This window comes from Schistocerca nitens, unplaced genomic scaffold, assembly GCF_023898315.1.
Source record: "Schistocerca nitens isolate TAMUIC-IGC-003100 unplaced genomic scaffold, iqSchNite1.1 HiC_scaffold_376, whole genome shotgun sequence".
NCBI classification, from domain to species: Eukaryota; Metazoa; Arthropoda; class Insecta; order Orthoptera; family Acrididae; genus Schistocerca; species Schistocerca nitens.
Window position 1 is genome coordinate 4969046 of NW_026045910.1, and position 27041 is coordinate 4996086.

At 43.2% G+C, this 27041-nt stretch overlaps 1 protein-coding gene and 1 non-coding gene across 2 annotated transcripts in view; both read right to left on the reverse strand.

Annotated features, from left to right (window-relative positions):
* LOC126229635 (sodium/hydrogen exchanger 3-like) overlaps positions 1-27041 on the reverse strand; it is a 702719-nt gene that overhangs the window by 201546 nt on the left and 474132 nt on the right. The gene's annotated exons all lie outside the window — the stretch shown is intronic.
* Trnas-uga (transfer RNA serine (anticodon UGA)) lies at positions 7596-7670 on the reverse strand. The gene has a single exon. It is a non-coding gene; the product is annotated as a tRNA-Ser (tRNA).

The window sequence follows — 27041 nt, forward strand, 5'->3', positions numbered from 1 at the left end:
CTATCAGTTTAATAAGTCACGGCTGCAAAATACTAACGCGAATTCTTTACAGACGAATGGAAAAACTGGTAGAAGCCGACCTCGGGAAAGATCCAGTTTGGTTTCCGTAGAAATATTGGAACACGTGAGGCAATATTGACCCTACGGCTTATCTTAGAAGGTAGAAAGGCAAACCTACGTTTCTAGCATCTGCAGACTTAGAGGACGCTTTTGACAATGTTGACTGGAATACTCTTCTTCAAATTTTGAAGGTGGCAGGGATCAAATACAGGAACGAAAGACCATTTACAATTTGTACAGAAACTAGATGGCAGTTATAAGAGTCGAGGAGCATGAAAGGGAAACTGTGGTTGGGAAGGGAGTGAGACAGGGTTGCAGCCTATCCTCGATGTTGTTCAATCTGTATATTGAGCAAGCAGTAAAGAAAACAAAAGAAAAATTCGGAGTAGGTATTAAAATTCATGGAGAAGAAGTAAAAAGTTTGAGGTTCGCCGATGACATTGTAATTCTGTCAGAGACAGCGAAGGACTTGGAAGAGCACTTGAACGGAATGGACAGTGTCTTGAAAGGAGGATATAAGATGAACATCAACAAAAGCAGAACGAGGATAATGGAATAGACGAATTAAATCGGGTGATGCTGAGGGAATTAGATTAGGAAATGAGACACTTAAAGTGGTAAATGAGTTTTGCTATTTGGGGAGCAAAATAACTGATGATGGTCGAAGTAGAGAGGATATAAAATGTAGACTGGCGATGGAAAATTTCCGAAGAAGAGAAATTTGTTAACATCGAGTATTGATTTAAGTGTCAGGAAGTCGTTTCTGAAAGTATTTGTATGGAGTGTGGCCATGTATGGAAGTGAAATATGGACGATAAATAGTTTGGACAAGAAGAGGAAAGAAGCTTTCGAAACGTGGTGCTACAGAAGAATGCTGAAGATTAGATGGGAAGATCACGTAACTAATGAGGAGGTATTGAATAGAATTGGGGAGAAGAGAAATTTGTGGCACAACTTGACTAAAAGAAGGGATCGGTTGGTAGGACATGTCCTGAGGCATCAAGGGATCACCAATTTAGTATTGGAGGGCAGCGTGGAGCGTAAAAATCGTAGAGGGAGACCAAAAGATGAATACACCAAACAGATTCTCAAGGATGTAGATTGCAGTAGGTACTGGGAGATGAAGAAGCTTGCACAGTATAGAGTAACATGGAATGCTGCATCAGTCTCTGGACTGAACAACATAACAACAACATCAGATTATTGATTCCTAACCCGCAGTAATAAATTTTTCTGCTGGATAAAAACAAAAGTGTTCAACTGTGTTTCAGTCACACAACTAAATTATTTTTATAAGATCATTACTATTATCCGTATTTCGTTAAGACTGTAATACTGAATAATAAGTCAGCAATAATTAATTTTTCAAATATTACCATCAATTCATAACACGATGTATTGGAGGTTACAGTTTAAGGAAAAAAAATTACGAAACTCATCCTCAGGACATTGCACCCACCATATACATACTTTTTACTGTGGATTTATTATAGTAAAATTCATACATATACGTCAGATATGCTCAAATATCTCATGAAAATCCCTACGAGAGAAGAGAAATTGCTTCATTATGCACTCCACAATAATAAATGAAATAATTGATACCTGAGCTTGACAATGGCAACTAGACTACTGTGGGATGTACACATAATAATTATTACAACAGCAGCAGCGACAACAACAACAACGATAATAATAATATTTATTGTTGTTGTTTGTTTTTGTTTCTGCTGCTGTTGGTGTTGTAATAATTATTATGTCCATGTCCCACAATAATCTAGTTACCATTACATAGTTACTATCAAGTTGAAGTGTCAATTATTTCATTTATTATTGTGATGTGAATAATGAAGCAATTTCTCGTATTTTGTGGCAATTTGAATGAGATATTTGTGCATATGTGATGTATATTTCTCAATTGTACTATGACAGATCCATGGTACCAAGATGGTTAGGACAGGTCCAGCGGATGACAGAAGAAAGGCTCCCGAAGAAGCTGATGATGGGACATCCTGGTGCTAGGAGAAGGAGAGGATGATGGCTGGAAGATGTGGAAGCCGGTCTCAGAGCAGTGGGAGTGAGGAGGTGGCGCAGGCGTGCTGAAGACCGAGACGATTGGATGACTGTGATTGAGGAGGCCAAGGTCCTCAGAGGACCGCAACGTCATGGAGTAAGTACAGTATGTGAACAAAAGTATCCGGAAACCTGGCTGAAAATGTCTTACAAGTTCGTGGCGCCCTCCATCGGTAATGCTGGAATTCAACACGGTGTTGGCCCACCCTTAGCCTTGATGACAGCTTCCACTCTTGCAGGCATACGTTCAATCAGGTGATGGAAGGTTTCTTGGGGTGTGGCAGCCCATTCTTCAAGGAGTGCTCAAGGAGTGCTGCACTGAGGAGAGGTATCGATGTCGTTCGGTGAGGCCTGGCAGTCGGCGTTCCAAACCATCCCGAAGGTGTTCTATAGGATTCAGGCCAGGACTCTATGCAGGCCAGTCCATTACGGGGATGTTATTGTCGTGTACCCACTCCGCCACAGGTAGTGCATTATGAACAGGTGCTCGATCGTGTTGAAGGTTGCAATCGCCATCCACGAATCGCTCTTCAAAAGGTGCTTAGAACGTCAGTGTAGACCTGTGCTTTGATAGTGCCACGCAAAACACTACGACACCTTAACAACACCGCCTCCGAATTTTAATGTTGGCACTACACACGTTGGCAGATGACATTCACCGGGCATTCGCCATACCCACACCCTGCCATCAGATCGCCACTTTGTGTATTGTGATTCGTCACTGTTCAATCGTCCAATGTTTACGCTTCTTACACCAAGCGAGGCGTTGTTTGGCATTTACCGGCGTGATGTGTGGCTTATGAGCAGCCGCTCGACCATGAAATCAGAGTTTTCTCACCTCCCGCCTAACTGTCATAGCACTTGCAGTGGATTCTGATGCATTTTGTAATTCCTATGTGATGGTATGGATAGATGTCTGCCTATTATACATTACGCTCCTCTTGAACTGTCGGCGGTCTCCGTCAGTCAACAGACGAGGTCGGCCTGTACGCTTTTGTGCTTTATGTGTCCCTTCACTTTTAGGAGTGTGAAAATCTCGCGTAGAGACGTATGACACAAGTGACACCGAATCACCTGATCATGTTCGAAGTCCGTGAGTTCCGCGGAGCGCCCCATTCTGCTCTCTCACGACGTCTAATGACTACCCAGGTCGCTGATATGCAGTACCTGGCAGTAGGTGGCAGTACAATGCACCTAATATGAAAAACCTATGTTTTTGGGTGTGTCCGGATACTTTTGATCACATAATGTAAGTAAGTGGAAAAAAAATGGCTCTGAGCACTATGGGACTCAACATCTTAGGTCATAAGTCCCCTAGAACTTAGAACTACTTAAACCTAACTAACCTAAGGACATCACACACACCCATGCCCGAGGCAGGATTCGAACCTGCGACCGTAGCAGTCCCGCGGTTCCGGACTGCAGCGCCAGAAGTAAGTAAGTAGACTCCACCACATTGTGTTATGCGTTAACGCCAGTATTTGAAAAAATTTAATTATTGGTGACTTATATAATCAGTAATACAGTCTTAAAGAAATAGGGATAATAAGTATGACCTTTAAAAAATAATTTAGTTTCGAGACTGAAACGCAATTGAACACTTTTGTTTTGATCCATCAGAAAAATTAATTACTGCAGGTTGGGAATCACTGATTATTATTATTATTATTATTATTATTATTATTATTATCATTATTTGTTATTAGTGACAATGGACAGACACAAGCTGCGTGAAATCATTCAACTTCTACCAGTTCAGAAGTAAGAGTCCAACACTCACGCAATTTACAAACAGGAAGTTCAGTGCACGCCTTTCAACGAGTTGATTTAAAATGGGGATGCGAGGTGTGGGCGAAGTAAGTGTCACTAGAAATAGGAGCGGCGTAGAGAAAGCATGTTTTGTGCCAAGTGCCTATCCTCAATGTGGATAGTTAGCTTTCTGTTCTGAGGAGGGGTTGTAGATATCACTCGCGATGCGCAGAGAATTTCTTCATCGTTCCACAAAACATATTAGAAATAGTTACACCAATTGTGTCACTGACTCATTACTCCGTTGCTGAATGAAATGCCTATTAAACTAAATATCATATATCTTTCATCATTTTCAAAATAAAATTGATCAAAGAATATTCTTTTTGTTTTTAAATATTAATTAACCGCTAATGTTGATGATTTTATGTGGAGGGAGGGGATACTAACTAATATTTGATTGCACTCAGGGGTAATGATCTCAGAAATGTTCGAAACCACTGTACTAGAATGACACATTTGAAACATCTAATGAGAAATATAATTACTATTGAGGGAATGCGTCAAAGATAGATGTGAAACGTGGAGGTTGTATTTTGTCGATACATTAGTAAAATAGAAATGGCAAAGCAGCTAAACGTCAAGTCGACAGCAACGTCATCTTTGCGGGTATTGGCTCCAGTTTACAGGATACAGAAAAGAACTGATAAGAAGGTCAAGTCGAGTTAGGTGTTGTCGAAGCGACAAAAATTTGTCGACTTAATGTGGTTCGTAACGCAAAGTTGAGACTAGAGCTACGGCCACAAAACGGCAAGCAATCAGTGACGGATGCGCTGAAGTCAATATCCGTGAAGAGATGGCGCCAGGCTTTTTTGTGATCGCGACAGTCACTTGCAACACAACAGGAATCTTCCAGATGGCGAGTCAATCATTTCTTCGAAGTTCTTTTGGCGGCAGAAGGTTTGAGTATTTACTGTAAAAAACGTGATTTTGAGAAAACTGGAAGCTATTTGCAGCATTTTAGGGGACGCTCTTCGCATAATGACTATCATTTTGTGGTATTCGACATCCTTTCCCTACCCTGACCGTATTAGGTATCTGGTGTACTGTTTGAGGCATCTGACTCTTTAACGCAATTGGAATTTCTAGATAATTCTTCGGGTGACACTAGGAACGGACAGTAAGAACATGAAAATATATCTAGGCAATCATGTTTACTTCGCTAGAATGGGAAAAAATATCGTCTCGTTAACGCTGAGTGGAGTATCAGTACTAGCTAAATAGGTTAAAACCCGAGAGGACCACGGATGGTCGGGTGGGAATAGAACTTGCTCCTTCCCCAGTGCGCACCCTCATTTGGTGCCTGGGATCTAGAGGGCTACTGTGGATCTGACCCACAGATTTTTTCATTGGATACGAATTTTCAGAGTGCAGATCCAAGATACGCTGAGTATTATAAAAGTGGTAAAGTATCTGTAAAAACGTATCTGGTGAAGTCTAATCTGTGCACATGGCACTCGTTGATAAGTACAGTGTTTCCTGAAACAAAGTTGATCATATGCGTCACAAATTTTACAGCGTTGGCAATTCTGTCTTCGTGACCTTTTCGTGCCATCACAACTCGTTCGTACCGCAGAAAGCGACTGATTACACTAGAACGCCCGAAAGCCACCCTTCAAGTATCAAACCTTGTGGCTGGCAAAGATGACGCCTTGCTGGAACAGTCGCAATTTACATACATGTAACTTTTCTCTACAATGTTTTTTCCAATTCATTTGAAAATCACAAACTTCATATTGTAACTCTTACACAGACTGCAGTAAAGTTTCAGCACTGGCCTACATCGAAGCAAAAACTCTCGTAGGCGTTCGAAAGCAATGGACGAGAAAAGTTAGCTATATCACGATTTCGACATTTTAGGAGTTGTGTTTGAAACAAAGATATATGGAATGTTGTTACTCTTATGAGAAGGGACTACATTTTTTCTCTGTCTAACGGTATAAGAACAGCGGCGAACGAAACAGAGCCTATTTCTTGACCTTTCTGTTTCAGAACATGCGTGGTACTCGGGAGTCAAACAAAAGGTCCTTTCCAAGTCAATCAGTGAACGATTTTATTTCTTAACTACCTGAGAAAACCTGCCTTTGCCGGGTATTTATTTAAAGCCATGCCCAAGACTTCCTACGCGTGGAATTTATTTTGACTTCTAAAGCTTCTTTGTAAACAATGTTTGAAGTAGTAGGATTGGGGACGTGAACGAAACGCTTATTTGCTTCAGTAACATGTGAGAGAGGGCCATGGAGAGCTGTCTGTGCGAAAAGTAACTAGCACTAAGGTCCACGCCCGCAAAACGCAGCATCTGGCCTTGTGCTTTGATTGTGGTCATGGCATAACATAAGTTCACCGCAAATTGTTCACATTTAAAGCGAAATGTTAAACTGCTAGGCATAAACGGGATTAAGAGTATAAAAACTCGCTCGCCTGCGCCACTTCCCGTCAAAATTTCCGCTTCTATGATGTTACGTTGGATGGCATTAACTTTGAGGCCTCTCTGAGTGAAGGGGTCTGAGGAACGAGATAATTCATGATGCTCTCGATCAGAGTTACGTTGCACCCTGCTTTCGGAAAGTGTTTCCGAAGAGCGAGTTAAGCCCAATGTCCTCGAGCCGCAGCACGGCCTGCCTCGCGATCTTAAATCAGTTAAAAAAAATGGTTCAAAATGGCTCTGAGCACTATGGGACTTAACATCTATGGTCATCAGTCCCCTAGAACTTAGAACTACTTAAACCTAACTAACCTAAGGACATCACACTACACCCAGTCTTAAATCATTATTGAGACCGCATAGTACTCAGTCTTTTAGCCGTTCTGCTGTATCAGCAAGACTCGACAGCTTTCTGTGGGCAGACTCTACCGTTTTCTATGAGTGTTTCTGTTCGTAAACAAAACCAAATCAAAATGTAATGAGTAGGCGCCCAAATCACAAAGCAAACTTAGTAAATTTGCTTTTCCCAGCAAAGTATATACGTAAAACCTTTCGAAAGAAACAAACCAATGCTGTTGAACGTTTAACACACAAAGCAAAATCAATAAATCCATTTATCCTAGCGAAGCAAATTCAATGTTAGCTTGTGTTCATAAAGATAAGACTACGGCACTTAATTCTGTCGCTGACGTATGCTTCCAAAAATACTTTTGTCACTGAGGTTAAAAGGTTTCCTAGGAAAGAAGTCACATGTAATTAAAATCTATCGAAATAAGCAAAGAAATAGCTCTAAGTTTTTAATACACAAACCGAAATCAGTAAATCCGTATATCGTAGCCAATTAAATTCGCTGTTGGTTTGTATTCGTAAACTGCAGCACTTAATTCTTTCACTGACGTAAACTTTCGAAAATATAACAGTCTGTTACATACGAGCTACTAAGCTGAGCAGAAGGTTTCAGATAAAACTTTACAATATGACATCTTTTTTTCCCTGTGTTCCGATTACGATTACATAAAGCCTATATGTTGGCCACGCTAAGTTCCGCTAGTACCTCGTCTCCCACCTTCCAAACTTCACAGAAGGTCTCCCGCGAAACTTGCAAAACTAGCACTCCTGTAAGAACGGATATTGCGGAGACATAGCTTTGCCACAGCCTGGGTCATGTTTCCAGAATGAGATTTTCACTCTGCAGCTGAAATAAAATTTCCTGGTGGATGAAGTCTGTGTGCTGGACCGAGACTCGAACTCGGGACCTTTGCCTTTCACGGGCAAGTGCTCTACCAACTGAGCTACCCAAGCACGACTCACGACCCGTCCTCACAGCTTTACTTCCGAGGAGACGTGGTACTGGCGGAAGTAAAGCTGTTAGGACGGGTCGTGAGTAGTGCTTGGGTAGCTCAGTTGGTAGAGCACTTGCCTGCGAATGGCGAAGGTCCTGAGTTCGAGTTTTGGTTCGGCACACAGTTTTAATCCGCCATGAAGATTCAAGAGAGATAATATTTATTTTAATGAAGACCAGAAATATCCACGTATTTAGACGCTGAGCTGCCTTGAACAGAGAATAATTTCAAAATAATAGCCCCGAAGAAATGATTCGACGTCAAGTTCAAATTTTCTTAAAGCGCTCAGAGCCCTGTGTTTTTCGTTAACGCCTTTGTGCTCTGTGCAGTACGTTGTTGCCGGCTGCATACTGCACGCGCCCCCTCCTGAAGTTGTTTGCAACTCCGCGTGGACCTGTGGCTGGGCGTTTCCCGGTAGCAGCCGGTATATGGGCGGGGGCCGTGTCATCGGGCCACCGAGGTTACTGCACCCGAATTGCCGACTTGACTCACGGGCGTCCTTACCCATTTTTCCCATACCCAGGGCGTGAGAAACTGTTTTCTTGCAACAGTTATAGCACGTACAACTAATCTATACTGTGTACAAATGAAAATTGGCTTTTGGAAATGAAAAGAGAAAAATAAACAGATTTTTAGCATCCAGTCGATATCGCTCCAGCCGATATCGACGTAGAGGTCGATAGAAACAGAGTACTAGTTCAGATTCGACAAGAATGGGGAATAAAATCTACCTCGTCCTACGCAAAGAAACCATTCTGACATTCCCTTCAATGATTTAGGGAAATCACTGAAAATCTAAATAGAGATTTGAGTTTTATAGCGCGCCACCTCGGTCGGTCATTTTCGTTTAAGGATTGCAACAATGCATTCTAAGCACGGCGCAGTTCTGCTTCATTCTACCGGTACTCATGAAGTTTTAATTGTCACATCGAGAAAATAAAGTTGCATAATTAATTTTTTCTTCGTTTACAGCTGCATGCCTGTAGTCGTGGTACACTTGAAATCCCGCCAATACAACACCGTAGCACGCCGCTAGAGGTTCAAATGGCTCTGATCTCTATGGGACTTAACATTTGAGGTCATCAGTCCCCTAGAACTTAGAACTACTTAAGCCTAACTAACCTAAGGACATCACACACATCCATGCCCGACGCAGGATTCGAACCTGCGACCGTAGCGGCCACGCGGTTCCAGACTGTAGCGCTTAGAACCGCTCGCTGTTAGTTCTGATATTTGATTTATGGGCGTTAGGCATAACTCGCTCTAGCACTGTAAGACGAAACGTTAGGTAGAGAATTGCACCACGGCCTAATGCCAATAAATCAAATATCAGCAAAATTGAGATGGACTGCACCATTTTGGGATCGTGGCGTGGAAATTTCAGGTGTAACAGGACTGCAGACATGTACCTATAATTAACAACTTCTACCGGATTTTGATTAACCTCCACTGCCGTGCACTGTGATAACGATGGCAATGCGCTTATTTCTTCCTAGATCATTTGTTTCCGTATTAATGAAATAAAATGGACGACAGAGGTATGTCTAGAACTGTAATGAATTCCACGGAAAACTGGACGAGTCATGACGACTTTTCATTGGCTGTGGGGATGTCATGGCATACAATGGCACTGTGAGAAGGCGAAACAAAATTTTCGATCGGAATGAATTGCAACTAGCTCCAAATGTAGAAAAATGTAACTTAATACAGACGACTAGGAAAAACAATCCTTTAATGTTCGAATACAGCATTAGTACTGTCCTACTAGACACAGTAACGTCGATTAAATATCTAGCCATAACGCTGCAAAGCGATACGAAGTGGAACGATCACTTACGGACGGTAGTGAGGAAGGTGAATGACCGACTTCGATTTATTCAAAAATGGTTCAAATGGCTCTGAGCACTATGGGACTTAACATCTGTGGTCATCAGTCCCCTAGAACTTAGAACTACTTAAACCTAACTAACCTAAAGACATCACACACATCCATGCCCGAGGAAGGATTCGAACCTGCGACCGTAGCGGTCACGCGGTTCCAGACTGAATCGCCTAGAACCGCACGGCCACACCGGCCGGCTTCAATTTATTGGGAGACTTTTAGGAAAGTATAGTTTACCTGTAAAAGAGACCGCATATAGGATGCGGGTGCTACCTATTCTTCAGTACTGCTCGAGTGTTTGGGTTCGCACCAGGTCGGATAAAAGCAAAACATCCAAGTAATTTAGAGGCAGGCTGCTAGATATGTTACCGGTAGGTTCAATCAACACGACAGTATTACGCAGATGGTTCGTGAACTCAATGAAAATCCCTAGAGAGATGAAAGGTTGTTTTTGCGCCACACTACTGAGAAAGTATTTAGCACCGGCATTTGAAGCTGACTGCAGGCAGATTCAACTCACGCCAACTTACGTTGATGACGGATGCTTTGTTTATTTGTTATTATATCTTTGCAATTTTCAAGGTGCTTGGTTAGTTTGGTTATCGCTGCCGTGCTGTTAATCATGGCTGCTCCGCTGTCTATTTGCACCAAAGAAGAGCAACGTTCAGTGACCCGTTTTTTTGTGGTCGGAAGGCCGAAATTCATCGTAGATTTTCGGTACAGTACGGGAACAGTGTTTTGCCACAAGGGAAGAAGTGTCTACGAATGGACTGAAAATTTCCAAAATGGTCGCACAAGTGTTACGCACGGTATAGGAGCCGGACGACCGTTTAGCGCCACAAATGAAGAAACCATTGAGCGTTCACGTGAAATGATTCTCTTAGACGATTAACTACTGACGAAGTGGCACATCGTCTGCAAATTAGCCACGGTTCTGCCAACGAAATCATCTACAACAGACTTGGGTTTCATAAAATTTGTGAAAGATGGGTCCCAAAACAACTCACACACAAACGAGCTTGGGCATCTGCAAAAAAACATTTGGATTGCAATGGTAACGAAGGGGACTACTTCTTAGACAGTATCATAACTGGTGACGAAACATGGATCCATTACTACGAGCCGGAGAGTAAACGGTAGAGTATGGAATGGAAACATCCAAATTCGCCGTGCAAGAGAAGTTCAAGACCCAACCGTCCGCAGGAAAACTGATGCTTACGGTTTTTTGGAACGTACAAGGTCCAGTACTGGAACATTATGGGGGTCGACAGAAGCGTCCGATCCCCCGCGTCGGCTTTGACCCGTGACGTAAGGGTGTTGTCGTGTGTGACGTCATGACGGCGCGGAGTTTGGTTTGAGTGTGGCTGTCTCCAGTTCTGTTTTATCTTATTTTATTTACTTTTCTGATATGTTCGTTCTATCTCGTGAGATTTTTTTTTTAATTTGAAAACACTTATTACTTATTTTTATTATCTGTTTCCTCCAATTTCTGTTTTAGTTTATTATATTTATCTTTCTGATCTGTTCGTTCTATCCCGTGAGTTTTTTTTTTTTTTTTTTTAAAAGACAAAAAACACTAATCAGCACCCCTGGGGAGGTGGGTGGGTATTCATGCATGGCTGTCTTCACTTACACGTTGTAGCTACGCAAGGCGTCTAAATTTGTTTATATTTAGTTTGCCCCCCACCCAAAACACCCCATTTCCCGCGCTTTTCCCGTTAGTGTCATTAAGCTTCTTGTGGAAAGTGTGTGTGTGTGTGTTTTTGTTTCCGCCATATTTGTGACGTCATGGGTCAAAGCAGACGGGCGGCATCGGACGCTTCCGTATTTCCCATTATGGGGAAAGTGGCACAACAATAAACAGTGTACTTTACAGTAAGATGCTTACTGCCAGGCTAAAGCCTGCAATTCGAAGCAAACGCCGAGGATTGCTGTCAAAAGGTGTTGTGTTGTTGCACGACAATGTCCGTCCGCATACTGCTGCCCACACTGCTGAAACGCTCGAGAAACTCAATTTTGAAGTACTGGATCATCCTCCATATAGTCCCGATCTTGCCCCTTATGACAATCACTTGTTTGGTCCACTCAAATAGGCATTAAGGAGCCGTCGATTAGCCTCGGACGAAGCAGTAAAAGAAGCGGTGCATTCCTGGTTCGCAGCTCAACCGAGAACCTTCTTTTATGAGGGCATCAGGAAGCTTGCGTTGAAACGTAAGGAGACTATGTCGAAAAATGATGTTCTTGTAAGTTTCCTATTTGATTACAATAAAATTTTATAACTAATTTGCGGATAATAAATGACTTACCGTCGTAGATACTTGTTTCCCCGCGATCCATTTGCGAGCTGAACGGGAAAGGAAATAACTATAGTGGTACAATTTACCCGCCGCCACGCACCATATGGTGGCTTCCGGAGTATGTATGTAAACGTAGATGTAAAAATAATAATTAGGAGACATGCAGCTGGAGTGCCACAACACAGAGCAGTGAATGAATAGAGATTCGCCCTCCAACCAGAAGGGCGTAAGGAGCCAGTTCCCCTCGGATGTGATGGCGCCAGTCTTCCGTGCAGCTGAGAGTATAATTTGCAGTGATGTACTTAAGTGATGTTTAACAGTAAACGTTAATCAATGTGTTAAAGATGTAAAGGATGGTATCATAAAAAAGACATGAGACTCCACAAGAGTGAAACCTACCATCTTGAACCGTGCTCCACGACTAGAACTGTAAAGTCCACCATCTGTCCTACCATTCGACACTTCAGAGACTTTTCTGTTCGCGTCTATGAAAAATTATGCATAGCGGGGTATACTGTGCCGATGTGCTTCAACAGAAAGCTTCACATCATACGAAGAGTGCATTCTTGAAAATCGTGAACAGAATCATCTGTGCACAGTGGAATATTTTGCGTCCTATGACACACCGACTACAATCGAATATCGACGGCACGAATTCAGTGCACGAACGCAGTGTGAACATTATTGAGAAGACAAATTGTAAGGACGGATTACTGACTGGAAATGGAGGAATAAATGTCCTATGAACATGTGTCCGGAATTGCATCGTTGCCACGGCAAATGGCGCTGACGAATAACAGTTCCTCTGACCACATGCCGTGTGTTCCTTGTGTGTTGCAGGCTGTGTGACTGACGCAGCATACTGTCAGCAACAGAATGGTCTGGTATTCATGTCGGGAACAAGCCTAGATGGTGTTTATGTACAGCGAAGCAGATGGAAGCGGGCGAGAGACACCACAGCTATACAAAACAAGTACCCTCACAGACACCAGCCACATCACACAACATTTCAAGCCCTGTTTGTGTAATCATGGGTCCTTTCAGACAGACGAACGTGCAGGGGAGGCGGTGGACTGTACGTATACCAGACCTGGAGGATCGGGTTCTACAGGATACTGAGACGCCCCTAATACATGCTCCATGCAAGTGGCCCGCCTACGTGGTGTAAAAGTACGCTTCTGTGTATCCTGCATGAAAACCGCTAAACCATCCCATGGAGGCCACTTTCAATATCTGTTGTGACGTGGAAGCGATGTAACTCTGTATTGCGTTCCGGAAAGACTTGTTGCCGCTGCACGCATGCCGTCCATTTCGGGACACACGTTCGTAGGACCTTTTCCTCTCCATTTCCAATCATGAATCTGTCCATGCAGTTTTATTTTAATGTTTAATTAATTTAATTATTTTAATATTTTATTAATGTTCACCGTTACAGTACTGTGAGATACTTATTGTAGTAGAATAATCGTAAAAGAAAACACGAACTGCTTTTAGTTTCAGAACTAACAAACAAAATAAACTTTACTGAAAGGTAAATTTTGCAAAGACAGTGGCACCGTAGACAAACACACGTGTTAGTTGTTAACGAAACGTTGCGCAACGGAATAAAAGCTTTTAGCGAGATGACATCGCGTTTGTTGATTTGTGAGCACAGAGCAGCAGCAAAATAAATGAATCTGGATGGCTCGATGTAAATAATTCAGTCTGATAATGTTTCGACGTCTCATGTCCGGAGGGTTGATGTGCCCTATATTCATTCAGGTTTAATGATTTCTGAATAAGAATAAGCACCATCTACTCACAGTTATTATTAATAACCGCCCGCATCTCGTGGTCGTGCGGTAGCGTTTTCGCTTCCCACGCCCGGGTTCCCGGGTTCGATTCCCGGCGGGGTCAGGGATTTTCTCTGCCTCGTGATGACTGGGTGTTGTGTGCTGTCCTTAGGTTAGTTAGGTTTAAGTAGTTCTAAGTTCTAGGGGACTGATGACCATGGATGTTAAGTCCCATAGTGCTCAGAGCCATTATTAATAACCAGCAACGTTTAAGATTAAATTTAGTTCTGTAGGTAGATAGCACTTACTGAGTTAAAATTGTTGTTGTCAATTGGAATACTCTCGTCTGCTAATAGAGCAATATTTTCCTCGGTATTATGACCACAACATCAGTTACTGTACATGACACCCTCTTAACGCCCCTTCGATGACAAGACCGTTAGACCGTGATTATGGTATCAAGCCACTTGACATGCAGTTCACAAGATGCACATATTCAAGACGAAAAACTCAACGAGATGAAGAAATGCGAGAGTATATTAATAAGGGCATTAAATTCCTGCATTTGACGCTAAGTGGCTGCGAGAAATATCTGTATAGAATAAAGCGACGAAGACGCATGGAGATGTTTTCACTTAAGGTTTGAAAATCTTAAGTTCAAGGCTCACATTCTTGTTTCTGATGGAAGCCTGTTGAAAACAGAAGTCCCGTTAATGAAAACTTTCTTGAGCACTTGTATGAAAACTTGTAATCGTAAATGAAACTTGCAAAATAGTCATGCCTTTCCACAGAATACTTAACGAAGTGCAAATAGTTTTTCTGTATAGTAGGCCTACTTTTTGAGATAAGCTGCTCTTACTTATAACTGAGTCCATGTCTCTCACATGAGAGTGAGTATGTACTGAGATGGCAACATTAGTGCTTGCACATAACTTCGTTATCGCCTTATTAAACTGATTCATTTGGTTATTGTGAATTAAAAATAATGGAAATAGAAACAAAGTATAGGAGAAAAGATGTAAAAGCGTGTACTACACAAGATTAAAACGTTCCTTATTATTAGTTGGCTGCTTTCATTCTCTGCCATAAACAATAAATATAGAACAGGATCTTCTTCAAGATCGGTGTAGCTACTGAATAAATGCCGTTAAGTATAAGTATATAGATATTACATGCATTTTTTTCTTGCGACACATTTGTGAAGTACAAATGCTATTCTAAGTTCCTGTTACTGCTGTACGGACCACGATATGTGACTGTTGATTACTGTCAGTTTCAGAGCTCCTATGCGGTGAGTTGAGGCACCCTATTCAGAGAATTTTACAACATCTTTGCCATATACCTAGTCTTTATGGAAACCAGAAAACAGAGTACGGCTCCGTCCGCAGGAACACATGTCGACCAAGGTGATCCCATCCCCAGAAGCTATTCAGCAAATGGTACAGTCGAAAATGAACTAGGGAGATAACGGAATAAGAATCGAATTCAAGAACTTGAATACTGACTGATATTGACTTTAAATGCAGTTTATTTGACCTGCGGATAAATCTTGCTAAAATTAAAATCATACCCGACAAACAGGTTAGGAAAACAGGTTCATTAGGATAATATGCGGATGTGAGAGAACATATGTAGTATCATAAGTTCGTACATTCAAACTGATACAAGAACAGGTAATCTTCCCCCACATCATACTAGGAAGTCAGATTTTTCGGAAATACACATCGGTGTTTAGGTCCAAGGTAAGAGTATGGTTCAAATGGCTCTAAGCTCTATGGGACTTAACTTCTGAGGTCACAAGTCCCCTGGACTTAGAACTACTTAAAACTAACTAACCTAAGGACATCACACACATCCATGCCCGAGGCAGGATTCGAACTTGCGACTGTAGCAGCAGCGCGGTTCCGAACTGAAGCGCCTAGAACCGCTCGGCCACAGCAAGGTGAGAGTAATTCTAGAAAAAAAAGTTTACGTACGGTGTTCTGACCGGTCCTGATAAATAAGAGTGAGACCTGAACACAAAATGAATTCATTAAAGGCGAACTCACAGCAAACAAAAAGAGCTATTCTAACTGGTAGGAAAAGTATGTACTGAACGTTATGTGGAAGAGAGCAACACACGATACCGCTACCTGCTGAATACATTATCAGTGTACTCAAATTATACCCGTACTATTTTAAACAAGCGAAGAGTTCATCAATAAAAAAAACTGAGAACGCCCAATGTGAAAATTTCCGCCTTATCTGTAAGGGAAAGTCATATGAAAAAGAGACAGATGGAAAAGAAGTAAATAAACTGGTTTATTATTTTGAAAATAATCGCCATAACATTTTTTACTTTATCCCACTGTGACACAAGACAGTCAATGACTTCACGGGAAAATGTTTGCTGTTGCCTACGGAACCATTATAGTACCCAGGCGTGTACCTCTTCATCAGTAGTAACTCGATGGCCAGAAATGTCTTTCTTCAGGACTCCAAAACTAAGGAAATCGTTTGGGGAAAGACTATATGGAGGATGTGTAACGGTGAAATTTCTGCAGCATACTCGAAAAAACTTTGACAACATGTGGGAGCACATAATCTTGCAACAGGATGATGCCTTCTGTCACCATTCCTGAGCGTTTGGACTTGATGGCGCGCTTTAATATTTGCCACGTGTCCACTTACTGCTGTGCGTTTATTGTGGCGCCCGGTTCCAAAGTCAATGAGCAGCGGGCCGTTACAGTCATGACTTTCCCAGAGCTGACGTCCCAGCTGCTTCGACCACGCTGCAAAAGTTTCGTCAGGAAGCCGTTATACATCCTCCATCTGTCCTCATGCGATTTCCATATTTTTGGAGCCCTGAAGAAAGACATTCGTGGACGTAGATTTGCTTCGAACGAAGAGGTTTATGGCTAAGTACTATCATGGTTCCGTAGGCAACTCCAAACATTGTTCCACAGAAGTATTGATCGTCTTGTCTCTCAGTGGGGTAACTATATTAATAATTACGACGATGGTATGGCGATTACTTTTGAAATAATAAACATTTTACTTACTTTTTCCATTTGTCTCGTTTTCGTATGAATGCATGGTTTCGCGGCAATATGCCAGCCGCGTCAGGTGGTTAAAATCCCACGAGCTTCCAACAGAGCTCTCCTCAGTCATTGTCAAGTGGTAAGAATGGCTGATGTATCGCCGTGGCCGCGTCGTTGTATAGCCGCACTGCTGGCTGTAACGTCACTGGTGCTCTCTTCCTCGCCATATATGGTAATGTTTTCAACCCGCGTCCGTCGCGCCCGTTTTAACCTCGCGATAGCCGGGTACCAGGCTGTGCTGAGCTGTAAACCGCCGTCCTTGTTGATTATGTTTTTAGAGGTTTTTATTTCAATAGCTTCTTTTATGACGCTATCCCAAAATCCCTTCGTCCTCGTAACGACAGATGTTTCGTCGAATGGCGTGTTCTGCCACGATTGATTTTTCTGGATAGCGTAGGCGTAAGCACCTCTCGTGCACCGTCCGGCGTTGGTCCACAGTGCGTACTGTTTGGCAGACGTAGTAACAGCCACACTCACATGGTGTCTTTGGATTTTAACCGCCTGACGTGGCTGGAAGCCGGAGAAAATTTTATTAATGTCTCGTTTTCGTTTGACAGCCCCTTATAGATCTAAATGCGGACAATATTTAAAGTTTCCAGTGGCACTGGATGAAGCTCTGTTTTGTTGCAATAGTCCCCTGTTTTCGGAAACTCCGAGAACTTCTTCGTAAAAGTTGTTTTCATACTACTTTTCATACTACTTTTTCGGTCGCTTTTTCTTACAAACAGAGTAATTACATCTCATTCATGTATTAAAAAAATATTCTTATTACTGAAAGAGACGAGAAAAAGTTGAGGCGTCCAGTGAGTCATGCGGATATGGAAGGCCGAGCGGGCAGCTGGCCACACCGCCGGCTGCGGGGGCTTAATTGGGAGGCCGGGCGTCTGTTTCCGTAAACAGTGGACCGAGGGCGGGAAGCGCGGAGGGGTCAGCACAAGTGGCTGGCCGGGTCGATATGCAGCTACCCACCCCACTCCACTGTCGCCGCCGCGTGGTCCGTCTGCCGCTCCAAAGGCGGCGGGGAATTGACGGCGCAAGGGCGAAATCCAGTTTTCAAGATAGATCACTTCTCACTGAATCTTGTGCGTATTCTCTTTTCTTTTATAAGTGTTTTCATCCGACAGTTTAAAACAGAACGATAGGTGCAATATAAGTGACAACTAGTGATGTATTTGTTGATTTATAAATCGTTAAAGTGGTGCTTCTGAAAATTTATGTATACAGAGCGTAGAAAAAATGCCGCACTTAGCGATCGGCATGCAGTTCCTCTTCTCATTTCAAGACAAGAGTATATTTAGTAAAACCCAGTCACGCCAATGGATTTAATAGAAATACGATTTAAAAAACGAGACTCTGACAATGCTGTAGCTGCGTGCAGTGTGGCCAAGAACAGCTCTCATGAATCTGTCCTATAAGCTCAATGAGACGATGTTCGAGTCGCGTTCACACGAAACTTCTTCTTCAGTTAAAACACCAAATTGTATACATTTTAACCTTCACAAAGCGGTATCTTGTAGATTTCTTTCCGTTACTGTAACCTTTATAGAGACATTAACTCATAACATGAACTTCTTACAAATGTAAATGACCAGTTTGTTTCGTCCACGACACAAACAAAGCCAACAGAAAATGATAGTGGATACAATAACATCGTCCTGAGGTTTTAAAAAAAGTTAGCTGCACTAGATTGCACATTACGCTACGCTCAATAATTCCATAATAAGTACTAAATGAGTTTTGCTATTTGGGGAGCAAAAAACTGATGATGGTCGGAGTAGAGGATATAAAATATAGACTGGCAATGACAAGGAAAGCGTTTCTGGAGAAGAGAAATTTTTTAACATCGAGTATACATTTAAGTGTCAGGAAGTCGTTTCTGAAACTATTTCTGTAGAGTGTAGCCATGTATGGAAGAAGAAAAATCGACAATAAATAGTTTAGACAAGAAGAGAATAGAAGCTTTCGAAATGTGGTGCAACAGAAGAATGCTGAAGATTAGATGGTTAGACCACATAACTAATGAGGAGGTATTGAATAGAATTGGGGAGAAGAGAAATTTGTGGCACAACTTGACTAGAAGAAGGGATCGGTTGGTAGGACATGTTCTGAGGCATCAAGGGATCACAAATTTAGTATTGGAGGGCAGCGTGGAGGGTAAAAATCGTAGAGGGAGACCAAGAGATGAATACACTAAGCAGATTCAGAAGGATGTAGGTTGCAGTAGGTTCTGGGAGATGAAGAAGTTTGCACAGGATAGAGTAGCATGGAGAGCTGCATCAAACCAGCCTCTGGACTGAAGACCACAACAACAATAATTCCATTCTATAAGTTTGAAATCCAGGCTTACATTCACAGAGTCGGTACGTACTTTAGAGAAGATGTTCAAAGTGACCACCTTGCATTTGCAAACACTTCGCCACTCGCTGGATCATACTTTGACAGACCCTACGCAACACACCATGGTCCACCATAGCCGAAGCCGCATGCACGCGAGCTATTGGGTCGTGTACATACATGGGTGAAGTACTTCAACTTGTTCGGAGTACTTCAATTTGTTCCTTTATGTGTGCCCACATATAAAAATCTTGTGGTTTAAGATCAGGGGAGGGTGGAGGACAGAAAATGGGACATTCACGTCCAATCCGTTTTCATGGAAACGCTTCATTTAAATAGTTACACAGTCCGAAGTGTGACATTGCACTATCATCCTGAAACCATAGCTGTCACCAAAAATCAAGTGGAACGTTTTCTAATATCAGGCAAACTATTGCAAAGAAAAGTACGATACAGGGGCTCATTTAACTTGTTCGGCAGCAGCTAAGGGCCGAAAAGCACTCCTAACATGGTTCTAATCCAAAGGTTATGACAGAGCGTGCCTGAAAGCCACGTTCATGGGTGACATATGGGTTCTGTTCCGACTAATAATGGCTGTTGTGGAGGTTGAATACGCCTTCACGAGTGAAGCTAGATTCGTCAGTCCGTATCAAGTTATTTATGTATTTGCAAAACTGTACTCGTCGAATCTGGCCGCTGGTGTTGAGTTAATGTGTAATGATATGGATGCAATTCTGCATCGTCCAACACTTCAAAAACCAGTATCGCTCAGATATCAGGAAATGTCTTGCAATATCATGGGCCCTTCGACGAAGTGATAAGTGAACGATTCCAAGAATTGCATCCTCATTTTGTGGAGTACGTCTAGTCCTCGGACGACATCCATCCATTACTTGTGGACGAAGATTACGGTTTCCCGGAGGCGTTGTTCCAAGCGGTGAAAAATGTTCTTGTCAGTACGGCGCCTTTGAGGGTACTGTGTAGTATACGCATGAGAGGCAGCAGCAGCTTGGTTATCCATTTTACCAGCACCAAAAGCTTATCGAAATATTCATCATCTATGTGCTCCATTGGGAAGCCGCCCTACATGAACTTGACAGGAGCAATTATGGTTGTACACTGCGCAGTTAGTAGACACATGCAAGCAGTTTAATGGATCCCAGTGTCATCTGATAGGCTATTGTCATGTGAAAAAATTATGGACGAAGGAACGCATAGGGGACGCGCAGCAGAGATACAAAGTATATCAGTGATTTTTTCATTATTATATACAACTGAGCATCGCAGGAAACCGACATTACGATTAGGAGAGAGTGAAAAGTCGCCACACTCGATGGTGCTATCGACACACGGTTGTTCGGAGAGGAACATTCCAATGACCATATAATAACCAGTAGTAAGAGCGGAAAAGGCGTGGATGAACTCCGCATTGCAGTTGTAAATCAACTCCGCATTGCAGTAACACCCCCACTCCGGGATGGGTTAAGAAAGACACTTCAAGGAAAATTAGAGAAAAACTGTCTGTATTTGAGAATGCGAAAAACTGCACAATGTCGTTCATTAAGGAAGTGCCAAATGTCAAGGACATTTTTTTCATCGAGTAGTGAACGGTGTCCCCCCAAGTCCACTACATGGAGTTCGTTTCCGTTAGTGGATAGTATCCTGAGTCAAGAAAGATGAGCGGGTGAGGAGGTGTCTGACGTGGAGTCGTACTGGTAATCAAGGCCAAAATCGGTCGCATCAAGAACCAGACACCTATCGCCGATAAGCACACCAGGCGATGCAAATCCACGCCGCGAACAACACAGGTGACACACAACGTGGTGTCTGCAAAGTGAATCCTGTGAAAGTGTGACTGGCATGCTTGCTTACCACTGACTGTGGGGTACCATGCAGCCTGGATGTCAGTGGCAAGATAAGAAGCGCACACCGATCGCCAGATGGCGCGTCAGTCGACGTGAGGATGCTTCCCCTCTGCCACATTCGGTGACCTGTTCTGCTAAAGAAAAGCCGAAGATCGCCTTCGTTGTCAGCAAGCTCATTGGTAACATAGCTCAGTTCGAGGAAAAAATGGCGGAAGAAGGGCGGTGGGACATCCGAAAGCTGGATGGAGGTTAGGCAGAGCACTGTGCAAGGGCCTCCAGCAACAGGCTGTTAAGGCAAGTGGGACAACGGCGCCACAGCGCCATTTGAGAGCTGATTAAAAGGGCTATCGCTCTGTCTATTGTTATACCTTTGCATAAAAAGGGGGATAGATCTGATGTCAACAATTACCGTCCAATCTCCCTTCTAACAACTTTATCCAAAATTTTTGAGAAAGTAATGTATTCAAGAGTAGCTTCACATATCTGTAAAAATGAAGTACTAACAAAATGTCAGTTTGGTTTCCAGAAAGGTTTTTCAACAGAAAATGCCATATATGCTTTCACCAGTCAAATTTTGAATGATCTGAATAACCGAACACCACCCATTGGGATTTTTTGTGATCTCTCAAAGGCTTTTGATTGTGTAAATCATGAAATTCTGCTAGACAAGCTCAAGTATTGTGGCATGAGTGGGACAGTGCACAAATGGTTTAATTCGTACCTAACTGGAAGAGTGCAGAAAGTAGAAATAAGTAGTTCTCGTAACATGCAAAGATCAGCACATTCCTCAAACTGGGGAACTATCAAGAATGGGGTTCCACAAGGGTCAGTCTTGGGTCCTTTGTTGTTCTTATTATATATTAATGACTTGCCATTCTATATTCATGAAGAGGCAAAGTTAGTTCTCTTTGCTGATGATACAAGTATAGTAATCACACCTGACAAACTAGAATTAACTGATGAAATTGTCAATACTGTCTTTCAGAAAATTACTAAGTGGTTCCTTGTAAACGGACTCTCACTGAATTTTGATAAGACACAGTACATACAGTTCCGTACAGTGAATGGTATGATGCCATTAATAAATATAGACCTTAATCAGAAGCATATAGCTAAGGTAGAATATTGCAAATTTTTAGGTGTGTCCATTGATGAGAGATTAAATTGGAAGAAACACATTGATGATCTGCTGAAACGTTTGAGTTCAGCTACTTATGCAATAAGGGTCATTGCAAATTTTGGTGATATACATCTTAGTAAATTAGCTTACTACGCCTATTTTCACTCATTGCTTTCATATGGCATCATATTTTGGGGTAATTCATCACTGAGGAATAAAGTATTTATTGCACAAAAGCGTGTAATCAGAATAATAGCTGGAGTCCACCCAAGATCATCCTGCAGACATTTATTTAAGGATCTAGGGATATTCACAGTAGCTTCTCAGTATATATACTCTCTTATGAAATTTGTTATTAACAACCAAACCCAATTCAAAAGTAATAGCAGTGTGCATAACTACAATACTAGGAGAAAGGATGATCTTCACTATTCAAGATTAAATCTAACTTTGGCACAGAAAGGGGTGAATTATACTGGCACTAAAATCTTTGGTCACTTACCAAATAGTATCAAAAGTCTGACAGATAACCAACAAGTATTTAAGAAGAAATTAAAAGAATTTCTGAATGACAACTCCTTCTACTCCATAGAGGAATTTTTAGATATAAATTAAGAAAGAAAAAAAAGAAAAAATAAAAAATAAAGAAAAACAAAAAACACAATAAAATAAAGTTGTTATATTAACTTAAGTATGTTGTTAAATTAACCTAATTATGTCATGTATTGGAAAATTCGACTCGTTCCACATCATTACGAAATATCGTATTCATGATCCATGGAACTAGTACTAATCTAATCTAATCTAATCTAATCTGTCAGGGACATGATACAGGCCTTAACCGCCCCTGCACCATGGAAGGGTGAGGATCTCTAACCGAATCTTGAACAGGAAACCAAGGCAAACATATGAACCCAATGCTGCTAGCATTCGGCAGGGTCACGGACAGTGGAATTGGGAGTTTCCATGCCATGTGGGGGACATGTGATGCCAAAAACACTTTTACATATAGTGTCCATTGCAGAAGATTGAGCGCTCATAAACGATGTTTTACGAGCACACACTAGGTGCCAGCAGTTGAGGGTGATTGTGCGCTGCAGATCACTTACAAAATCGGGTCCTTACCGTGAGACAGTAACAGATACACGCAATGGAGCAGCGCTATCCACAGGAAGCCCCACACCTATGGCCACAGCTCTCGATTTGCGGACGTTAAGGCAGCTTTCAGAAGCTTTGCCGTAGACGGTAATCCACGCAATGAGTCCCTGACCTCAGCACCGCTACGGAGAACAAGGACGAGATCGTCCACATAAGCAATGCAGCAAAGGAAATGGCCACCGAGAGACATCCCAGACAGGCGTTGATGGAGGCTGCAGAACAACGGTTCCATGGCGAAGGCATAGAACAATACAGAGAGCGGGCAGGCTTGACGCACCGGAGTACAGACCAAGATGGGAGGAGTGTAGCGTACACAGGACATAGCTCTGCAAAGTAGATGCATTACGATGCCAAGAATAGTATCAGGGTTCCCGTATTGTAGAGCACCCGACCCGATCTAACGCCCGGCTAAAGTCAAGAGTGGCCAGAAGTCCAGGCACATGACGAGTCTGAGCAAGAACGATTATATCTCGATAGCGACAGAGATCATTACGAATGTTACTGGCACCTCTCAAAGAGGTCTGATCAGAGGAAATCACGGACCGAGCCGTCGGTTTAAGCAGATTACAGGATAACATAATGTTCATGGAGGGCAGACTCTGCACTGAGTTGGGTATCTAAGAGACGCCCGTCATCTGTCGAAGAACAGTAACCAAAGTCCTCCAATGGTGGCGCCGTTCCGCTATGAGTGCGCGTCCTGACCACAGCTCCTTCAAGGCGATGTCAAGAAAGGGCAGCTAGCTGTGCCTTGGCAATATTTGCCATCACCTGATGCTCTGGAGATTACATCATCATAGTACATTCCCAGAGACCTCCTTCGCATAACTAATCAAAGTCTTGCGGAGGGCAGGCTTTGTGCAGAGGACCCACCATGGGAGGGCAGGCCGATATCCAACACGGCGTCAACGATAAGCTGTCCACGTGGCCTCAGTGAGCTGCCGGCAGCCAGGTGGTGCAAGAAGGATCGTGTTCAGTTTCCATGGTCCCCAGCCGTGCCACACACTTTGGCGACAGAGATTGAAAGCACAGATATATGCCTCATGTTCAGAGAACGCAATGGGCCAGACTTTAAAACCTGCACCCCGCCAACAATGTTGCGGAAGATATAAACACGATCGACGCGACTGGCAGAATGGCTAGGGAAATGCGTAAACCCCCGACAATCACCATGCACGTGCTCCCAAGAGTCCTCAAGGTTGAGGTGCTGCACAACTGCCGCTGGAGCCGCGCACGGAGAGTGGCGTGGAAGTTCGTCTTTGAGCGCCTGAGTGGAGTTGAAGTCGCCTCCACAATCAATGCGTCAAGAAAGTAGAACGAAGACAGCAGTGACCCGAACCAGATGGCATATAAACGTTGATGATCCTGACGCTACTAAATGTAAGAGCCATACCTCTGGCATCAGGGAGATAGACAACTGTGTCAATGAGGATACCGTCATGTAAGAGGATCGTCACCTCACTATCAGCAGGGTCAGCATGAGAGACATGTGCCATAAAGCCAGGGAGAGCGCAAAAGATTGCAACGTGCGCCTCCTGAAGAAGGGCAACGTCAACGTCCGCAGCATATAGCATTTCGTGGAATAATGCCAGTGTATGGCGCGCACGAATGGTATTGACTTTGACTGTAGCTACGCGATGAGTTTGAAAAGCTGCCATCACTAGGACGACGGGCGATGCAAAACAAAGCACGGGGAGCTCCCCGTTGAGTTTACGAGTTCCGCCGAGTTAATCTTGTTAACAAAAATGTGTATTTCAACCATACATTAAAGAAGCGTTATAGAAAGTTATTAGGAAAGCAACGTTTATTCGTACATTCATATTCTGTTCATCATTTCTCCCACGCCAAGAATTCTGCGTCGAGAGGATCAAAGCAAACAAGAAGAGTTTGCGTGAGCGGAGGAGAGGCGATCCGGAACCAGTATTGCCATAGCAATCTCCTATGTACAATAGCGGTAACAGGAAAAGGATGTACGTAAATTTACGAATGTTAATCTAATAGTGTATAGAATATTGAAAGCCTGTTGATATTAATGCCAGCTAAAGTTCACTCAGGATATGAGTACTTTCCAATTTCTTTCAATAATTCTTTCAAAATTTCTTTTTTAATTATTTAAGCAGCAATTTTTAATCAGTTTCCATTAAATATTATATTTTATGCTCGCCCCCCTATTCCCTCAGACACTATTCAGCATCGATGTTGTCCGACCAGGAAACAGATGTCTCACCGGGCCGGTTCGGTGGAACCCTATCAGAGGTGCATCCACAGTTAGCGAGAAACGGCAACTGCGTCAGATGCAGGCGGGGGAAGGTCGGTGTCCGCAGGGGCATACTGACTGGAGATTGTGGTGAGGAGAGACGTCGCGTTGTCCACTACCATGGCTTCGGAGGACAGGGCATCATCTGTAGAAGGGTCCGGTATGCGGTCAGCCGGCAGAACGGCTTGCGTCTACTGAGACGGACATCATCCGTTGATACTGCCTCCGGAGGCAGTATAGGAGAGACAGGCAAAACGTCCATCGCGTCGTCGACAGGAGTCGACGCCAGTCCGACTGATTGAGGATGGGCGTAGCAGGCAGCCCTGCCGCGGATGCGCCAGTTAGAGGTAACACAGTAGGTGTACGGAGATTGACGACTCCGATAGGCGTCTGGAACAGTCTACGTCAGAGACATTCCGAACAGACATGGCCTTCCTGGCCACAACCTGAGCAAGTGTGCGGCTGGCCAGTGTACACGACGACATCCACGAAGCTTACAATAACCAAGTAAGAAGGCACGCGTTTCTGCAGTTCAGTTTTTATCTGACGGATATCATTGTGGATATGGTAGGTTTCAAACGTCTTCCACGTTTCAGCAACGTGGCTGACGATACTACCATAAGTTTGAGGCGGTCGTCATAGCGTCCGACGGCACCTCAAACGGGGGTTCGAACACCCTCAACGTTAGGGGGCAAAAACCAGCGTGGTCAACCATGACAGCCCCTATATGCCCGTCAGGGTATCGGAACTTGAGATCGGTTTTCATGGCACCGCACAACGTCGACGCACAGCTCTTCATTTGTCAGCTTTATGTGCACAGTGGTGCTGAGGATCCAAAACTGAATTCCGAAACACCTTGCGGCAGGAGATGCATTCCATCCCGTATAACCCGTTCTACTTCATACGCTATACGTGGTTCATGATCCAAGGGAAAAGCTGATTTAATGGTGGCTTGGGTATAGGAAAACATCACGATGCTCGATGAATTCGGACAGGAAGATAAGGCGCTACGCGGAAATAAGTAAAAGCGCGCTCGCTCGCAAGCAGCACAAAAGGAAAGACGAAAACAAGGTGTGTTCGCCTCACCTCTGCCGAAGGTAGGTTGCCTATTCGTTGAGCTACGACGGCTGGTCCGGTAGTGCGGGTTGACTGACGTTCCTCTGTACATCCAGATGTGCTGCGCGATGTGGGAGTGTTGCCAGTTACTCGTTTTCCTAAACGTGTTTTCAAATTCCACCCGATCTGATTTTGCTAGATAAACTTTTGTATTGAATCCGGATGAGGAATCGCATGCCGACCTCAGGGTGCGGAATGTCCCTGCCTGTACAGGGTGTATCATAATTAATAGCGAAAAACTGACACAGTTTTAAGTATGTGATAATCGACGCAAAAACTTTTCAGTAAACTTGGGTCCGCAAACTAATTGTTCGCGGGATAGTAACACATTTGTTGTTAGGAAACGGCACTGACGTCAGTAAGGAACGTTATTCTAGTTAGCAAAATAAGTGTGTATATAATATGCGGTATCTTCTTCCCCCATGAACCATGGCCCTTGCCGTTGGTGGGGAG